Consider the following 8,190-nt stretch of genomic DNA (forward strand, 5'->3'; position numbering starts at 1 on the left):
ACGTGAAACGTGAACTTACAGATATTCAAGCTGGTTTTAGAAAAGGCAGAGGAACCAGAGATCATATTGCCAACATCTGCTGGATCATCAAAAAAGCAAGAGAGTTCCAGAAAAACATCTATTTCTGCTTTATTGATTATGCCAAATCCTTTGCCTGTGTGGATCTCAATAAACTGTGGAAAATTCTGAAAGAGATGGGAAAACAAGACCACCTGACCCACCTCTTGAGAAACCTATAAACAGGCCAGGAAGCAACAGTTAGAACTGGGCATGGAACAACAGACTGGTTCCGAATAGGAAAAGGAGTACCTCAAGTCTATATATTCTCTCCCTGCTTATTTAACTTATATGCAGCATACATCATGAGAAACGCTGGGCTGGAAGAAGCACAAGCTGGAATCAAGATTGCCGGGAGAAATATCAATAACCTCAGATATGCAGATGACACCACCCTTATGGCAGAAAGTGAAGAGGAACTAAAAAGCCTCTTGATGAAAGTGAAATAGGAGAGTGAAAAAGTTGGCTTAAAGCTTAACACTCAGAAAACTAAGATCATGGCATCTGATCCCATCACTTCATGGGGAATAGATGGGTAAACAGTGGAAGCAGTGTCAGACTTTATTTTTTTGGGCTCCAAACTCACTGCAGATGGTGACTGCAGCCATGAAATTAAAAACCGCTTACTCCTTGGAAGGAAAATTATGACCAACCTAGATAGCATATTAAAAAGCAGAGACATTACTTTGCCAACAAATGTGCATCTAGTCAAAGCTATGGTTTTTCCAGTCGTCATGTATGGATGTGAGAGTTGGACGGTGAAGAAAGCTGAGTGCCGAAAAATTGATGCTTTTGACCTGTGGTGTTGGAGAAGACTCTTGAGAGTCCCTTGGGCTGCAGGGAGATCCAACCCATCCATCCTAAAGGAGATCAGTCCTAGATGTTCGTTGGAAGGACTGATGCTGAAGCTTAAACTCTAATCATTTGGCCACCTCATGTGAAGGGTTGACTCATTGGAAAAGATCCTGATGCTGGGAGGGATTGGGGTCAGCAGGAGAAGTGGACGACAGAGGATGAGATGGCTGGATGGCATCACCGACTCGATGGACATGAGTTTGAGTAAACCCTCGGAGTTGGTGATGGATAGGGAGGCCTGGCGTGCTGTGATTCATGGGGTCGCAAAGAATCGGACACGACTGAGCGACTGAACTGAACTGAACTGAACTGATGTATAAAACCTCGGCTTGTGGTATAGGCTGTGAGGTGATAATGTGGGAAATAATAAATTCAGTATTTTTTAAGAAATTTCACAGCTTACCAGAAGGATAATGAGAAGAAATTTTTCCAAAATGTTTTAGAAAAGCTATTTGGAAATCAGTAGAAGTTCTAAATGTGTTTTCTAATTGGCATTTATTTGTAATAAAGCTTTATTAAAGTATAAAGAAGATAGAGAAAACTTCTGACAGACATCAGAAGGGGGCAGAAAGAGTGCCCCCCTAACAGTATTTAGCCAGATGTCATATAACTACTAGTAGTCTTTTAATTAGAGAAAGGAAATATCTCAAAACTGAAGAGAATAGCACCAGACCCCTCACCCACAGCATGCATTTTGAGATAACCTTGGCACCAGGGGAGTTGTCCAGGGCCAGAAAATGATTGACCTGAATCTTGAATAAAGGCAGGTTTCTAAGCAAATACAGTTTCATTAACATAGCTTAAATGAACATTTGCATGAGTAAAACATACAGGTTTATCAAGTGGCTCTGAGCCTTAGGCAGACTTGAATAAAGAATCTAGGGTAAATACATAGTTCATTAACATAGCTTAAGACAACCATTTCCATTAAAAAAAAATGCATTCGTTAACTCAGGGTTTGAGAATAGTTAACTTCAAGTGAAACCAGGTGGCATTATGGCACCACAGTATTTTAAGAGAAACCTCCTTTTAAATTTCTATAGAGAAGGAAAAAATAAATCAAATTTTTAGATTTGCAATCTTTGGCCCAGTGCATTTCTCTAAGGCAGCGAGGGCAGGTTTTTGGAGGTTTTTTATTAGCTTTCTTAGGACAGTCCCTTTTAAAATGGTTTTTATCTCCACATGTAAAACATCCTTCATTTTCTTTTCTTAAGACAGCAACCACTGCTTCAGCTACCATTTACATCTTTTGAGTTTCTGATCTTGTATGGCGACAAGGCTTCAAATAATAAAAAATAGTCCCTGTCTCACGAATTAGGGCTACAGCCTTTTGACATTCCTGATTTGCATTTTCATAAACAAGTAGTTTTTTAAGTTGTCTTTTAGGTTTTTTCTTTTTTTTTCAATTACAGTATGGGGAGTAGCAGTTTCTAATCTAGCTTAAAAAATAGCATACTTTTTTATTAGGTCTTTGCAATATTCTAATGTAGCTACCTGTAGGTTTTTCTTGAGGAGTAATTTTATCTCAAGCTTTAAGGGCCACTGTTTTTAATTGTTCATGCAACAAAGGAGTGTATTGTATTTGAGCTTCTATAGTGTCAAATTGTCTGCTGTCAGTTAACATTTCAAAAGTAATTTGGTTTGGGGGAGTGCCAGCTCGAACGCTTTTATTAGCATGATCTCTGGCTATATCTTGAAACCACGTTGTCCATTGAAGGTAGTCTCCTGGTTTAAAGAGAGCTTTTATTAAAATTCACCAATCATAGGGAATAAGGGTACCCATAGAAGATGCCATAGCATTTAGAATCTCTCTAGTAAAAGGCAAATGTGGGCCATACATAGTTACAGCCTTTTTCATTTGTTGCATGTGAAAAAAAGTTAATACCTTCATATTGAGGTATTATCTGCCCTTGAGCATCAGCATTTCTTAAAACTGGAAAGGAGGAAAAACCATCGGCCTCAGAGACTTGTGATTGTAAAGCCAGCAATTCAGAGAGCCTATGTCGCGAAGGCGGGTGTGTGTGTGTGTGTGTGTGTGTGTGTGTGTGTGTGTGTGTGTATTATTGTTATTCAGAAAGATGTTGTCGGTTTTAATGTTAAAAGGTGTCTTAAGGGGGTCATTGTCAGAATGATTAGGTTCTATCGAGGGAGAGACTTTGGGATATGTGCCTTCCAGCAGGGGAGGTATTCTGAAATATCTTATGTTGTTCTAATTGGGACTTTTGTAAGTTACCCTCATCTAATTCATATTAATGTAATAAGTGCTCTGCCTGTTGCCGAATATCAGGAGGGCTAGAATTACCTTGTAATGGCAGAATCATGGCTTCAATGAGAGCCCATAGGGGCCAGAAATCTATCAGAATATTTTTTTCCCTATCATTCAACATTCTCTTTGACCTGATGTCAAATTTCTAAATCAAAACTACCTTCATCAGGGAAACAAGGGTTACATTCAACCACTGTCTGAAGACAAGCCTCTATACACTGGCATAAAACCAAAAATCCCTGAACTTTAAATAAGTGGTAAAGTAAAGTAGAATAAGTGAGGGGACTTTCCAGCAGATTGACCCATGTCTTAGTACTTACCGGTCTCAATAGGCCCTCTGGGGTCACTCTCTCCGAATCCATCACGTGTACCAAGTCCCTGTTTCTGGGTTCCATTTGTTGGTCCTTTATTGGACTGGAATCTGGTGGTCCAGAGTTGACAATGAGAGAGTGAAAGAAGGAAAGAGGCTAATATACCCTGGGTTATGCAGCCAGCTTTTGCACTCCAGGGAATCAGTCAGAAATAGAGAGAGAGAGAGAGAGAGAGAGAGACAGACAGACAGACATGGGGACCCAAGCTCTGATGGAGCAAAGGTGTTTTAATCAACATGGTGTGGGCATATACACTGTCTTACAAGATAGTTATTCTCAGCAAAGATAAAGATTAAAATTCCAGACTTACAAAACATAAGGCAATCCTTATCAAAGAGAGACAGTCATAAATAATCACTTTTACCATATGGTTCATAAGAAGGAAGAGGGTACTTATCACCATATTGAAAAACTAATGAAGGAGATGCCTGGATTCCTCAGTTCCAGGGAAGGCTTGCCCCTCCTCTTAATTCCTGAATATTCAGGGATTAATAAGGAGCAAAGGATTCCTGACAGATCCAAAACAGCACACAGGAAGCCTCCTGTTAAATGATTCCTGACACTAGCTCTCCAATTCTTCATGCTTTCTTGCTATCATCCTTAGTGACAGTTAATTTGGTTTGCCTATATTATCAAATCTATACAAAAGGATGAATAACTCTAAAAGAATACGTATTTTAAAATTCTCACATTGTTTCATTAAACTTCTCATATTAATTAGCTATGTGATCTTGGGTAAGCAACATAACCACTGTGCTTTATTTTTCTTTTGTGAAAAAGTGGAAACATTAATCTTAGCAGACAGCAGCACACTAGACTTCCCTGTCCTTCACCATCTCCCAGAACTTGCTCAGACTCATGTTCTCTGAGTCATTGATACCATCCAGCCATTGCATCCTCCATCGTCCCCCTCTCCTCCTGACGTCAATATTTCCCAGCATCAGGGTCTTTTCTAATGAGTCAGCTCTTCGCATCAGGTGGCCAAAGTATTGGAGCTTCTGCTTCACCATCCGTCCTTCCAATGAATATTCACAGCTGATTTCCTTTAGGATTGATTGGCTTGATCTCCTTGCAGTCCAAGGGATTCTCAAGAGTCTTTTCCAACACCACAGTTCAAAAAAATCAATCCTTTGGTGTTTAGCCTTCTTTATGTTCCAGCTCTCTCATCCATACATGACTATTGGAAAAACCATTGCTTTGACTAGACGGACCTTTGTCAGCAAAGTAATGCTTCTGATTTTTAATATGGTGTCTAGGTTTGTCATAGCTTTTCTTCCAAGGAGCAAGCATATTTTAATTTTCTGACTGCAGTCACCATCTGCAGTGATTTTGGAACCCAAGAAAATAAAGTCACTGTTTGCATTGTTTCCCAATCTATTTGCCATGAAGTGATGGAATAGTATACCAGGATCTTCATTTTTTGAATGCTGAGTTTTAAGCCAGCTTTTACACTCTCCTCTTTCACCTTCATTAAGAGGCTCTTTATACAGAAATGTCTCTAAGTCATGAAAGGTTAAAATGAATACAACGATAGGGATACAAAATGCCATGGGAGTATGGTGGAAAGAAAAACCAGTTCTGATTGAAATTAGCTAGCTAGCTCTGACTGAAATCAGCAGGGACTAATAATGTTACTTGTAAGCAATATAAATATTCTTAATAAAATAATAAGAATAAAATATTTCAAACTGGAGATACAATTAACACTCTTGCAAATTATTTTTTTCATATGCCGTTGCTACATATATGTTATAAACATTTTACATTATCTGTAATACTTGTATATATCTCTGTGGGTGAAAAAGTATAAAACAATGCTTGATCCCAATTGTAAAATACTAGATAAGAGCAACAATTTTTTTTATCATAGAAATTAAAACATGCTGTCATTTCAAACAGTAATATTCATATTTCTAGAAAATTAGACTTTGAAGGACACTCAGAGGTCATTATTACATGAGAAACTGAGACCCAGAGAGGTGTACTGATTTAGTGAAAGTCTCACAATGGTTTATTTGGCAAGAATTAGATTTAGTATTCGCATGTGAGTGCTGTCCACCAACTGTTTAACATGAGGAAAGCAAGTTTGGTTAATGAACTATATTTCACAGTTAATGTTAAAAATCAATTTTAAAATTAAAAAAAATTATTTTATATAAATGGATTGTCAACATTTAACTCATAATAAGGTTTGTGGAGCTCAACACTGAAACTCCTAGACAGTATCAAAAAATCATCTGGATGTTCTTATGACAACTTGTTTGTTAGAAACCATTTTTGAAAAAAATTTAGTAGTATTTTCAGAAAAAGTTTTAACATATTTGCTATACATATTCCTATACAATACTCATTAATTTTATAATGGGAAATAATTATAGAAAGCGAAAGCAATTTTCTTGTCCTGAATTTCTCCATATTGAATTCATATTGGTTTATATGTGTGCTAAAGATATTAAAATACTCAAGGATAAAAATGAAGTTGTTTTAAAAAAAAAATGAAGTTGTTTTAAAAAATGAAGGACTGTTCAGAATTTTTTGTTATGATAGAGTTTTGCTAAATTTATTTGACCATTAGACACATATGGGTCTTCCTTGGTGACTCAGCATAAATAATATGCCTGCAAGTCAGGAGATATAAGAGATGCTGGTTTGATCCCTGGGTCAGGCAGATCCCCTAGAGGAGGCATGGCAACCCTCTCCAGTATTCTTGCCTGGAGAATCTCATGGACAGAGGAGCCTGACAGACACAGTTCATAGAGTCACAAAGGACATGACTGAAGTGACTGAGCAAGCATGCACAAACATGTATATTTTCAAATTTGAGTCATTAATATCTCCCAGAATATTATTTCATGAAACGCCTCATTAGCTGATAAAAATACAGTCCAAGTATTTCACCTAACAGGAGTGAAAATGGAAATGGAAATGGAGATCCACAGACCTTAACTCACTTCACCTCTCAGCAGCTATATTAGCTTTCTTCTGTAACTATAACAAATGTATAAGCTTAAAATAGCACCCATTTATTATATCACAGTTTCTGTATATCAGAAATCCAGGTGGGTTCAATTGGAGTCTCTCCTTAGGGTCTTACAAGACTGAAATCAATATGCAGGCAGGTCCAGTCTCCTATCTAAAGCAGGGGAAAAATACACCTCCAAGTTTATTCAGGTCAATAGTAGAATTCATTCTCTGTGGTTGTAGAACTGAGGTCCTTGTTTCCTTCCTGATTGCCAACTGGGACTGGCTCTCCACTCAACAGGCTACACACCTTTTTTCTAACATCCTCTCCATCTTCAAAGCAGAAGCAGAACATCAAATTCTGTTTTTTCAACCTCTTCTGTTAGAGAAAACTGTTTTTAAGGATACATGTGGTTACACTGGGTCTACCTAAACATTAAAGATATTCCCCATATTTTCAGGTCAACTATGCCATGAGGTCATGCCTGTTAAGTTGCTTCAGTCACGTCCGACTCTTTGTAACCCTATAGACTTTAGCCCGCCAAGCTCCCCTGTCCATGGGATTCTCCAAGCAAGAATACTGGAGTGGGTGGCTGTGCCCTCCTCCAGGGGATCTTCCTGATACAGGGAATGAACCCATATCTCTTATGTGTCCTGCATTGGCAGGCAGTTTCTTTACCACTAGCACCACCTTGAAAGCCCAACTGTGTCATATAGCAAAATAATAACAAGGTTGAGATCTCATAATATTGAAACGGTTCAGGAATTAGGGAGAGGAAAAATTAGGCCATTTTAGAATCCTGCCTATCTAGAGCTAAAACTGGAACCAAAATCTCTTTACTGTGAATCCACTATTTTCTCTTATCCTGTTTGAAATCAGTAAATGGATTTTTATAAATATTTGATTCATTTAATTAAATTATAGTTTATGTTATACTTAAAATTTGCATGTTTAATCTGAAGAAGGATTGTAATCAAAATTTTCTCTCAGAGTCTTGCTCTTTTATTATAGATTTCTAAACAGATTATCAGTTTGTTATTTTTAATAATCATGCTTTCTTTTCTTTCTTTCTCATTTCAAAGAAAATGAAGTGGCATATTATTTGCATTACTGTAAGGAAAAGTGATTTCAATAATAGCCACAATGCATTTCATTCATTTGTAGGCATGAAAATTTAAAATCATGAGTTTAACTGCTCCAGTAATGAAGCAGTAATGAAGACTAATGAATTAATTATTGTAAAAAAAGAAGTAACATGAGTATTAATCAAGCACCCAAATGCTGTTTCTATGATCATTTGCCAGACCACAGTATTTTTTTTTTTATAATTTTTTAAATTACCAGTATCATTTTTGGATATAGTATTGCAGTTGTGACTTATTTCTTCTATTAAAATAATAATAATAATAATAATAAAATTTTTATTATAGGTATCCTTCAGTTTCCTTTGTAGAAGACATTTTCCACTTTATAAAATTGTCGAGATGAGGCGGGGAACTAGGGCTTTCTCTAGGGTCTCCACAGGGGAGTCAGGCATCCCTTCATCTTGGGAGATGCAAGACGAGCCTGCATTCACGTCACTGCAGGGAAATCCGGCCTTGTCTCGAGTCAGGGCATCTCGGTGTCCATTCCACTTGAGGCCGCAAACTCAGGGTCCCTCTCACATACCTATAGCTGAG

The sequence above is a fragment of the Muntiacus reevesi genome, chromosome X (genome assembly GCF_963930625.1).
Source record: "Muntiacus reevesi chromosome X, mMunRee1.1, whole genome shotgun sequence".
Classification (NCBI taxonomy): domain Eukaryota; kingdom Metazoa; phylum Chordata; class Mammalia; order Artiodactyla; family Cervidae; genus Muntiacus; species Muntiacus reevesi.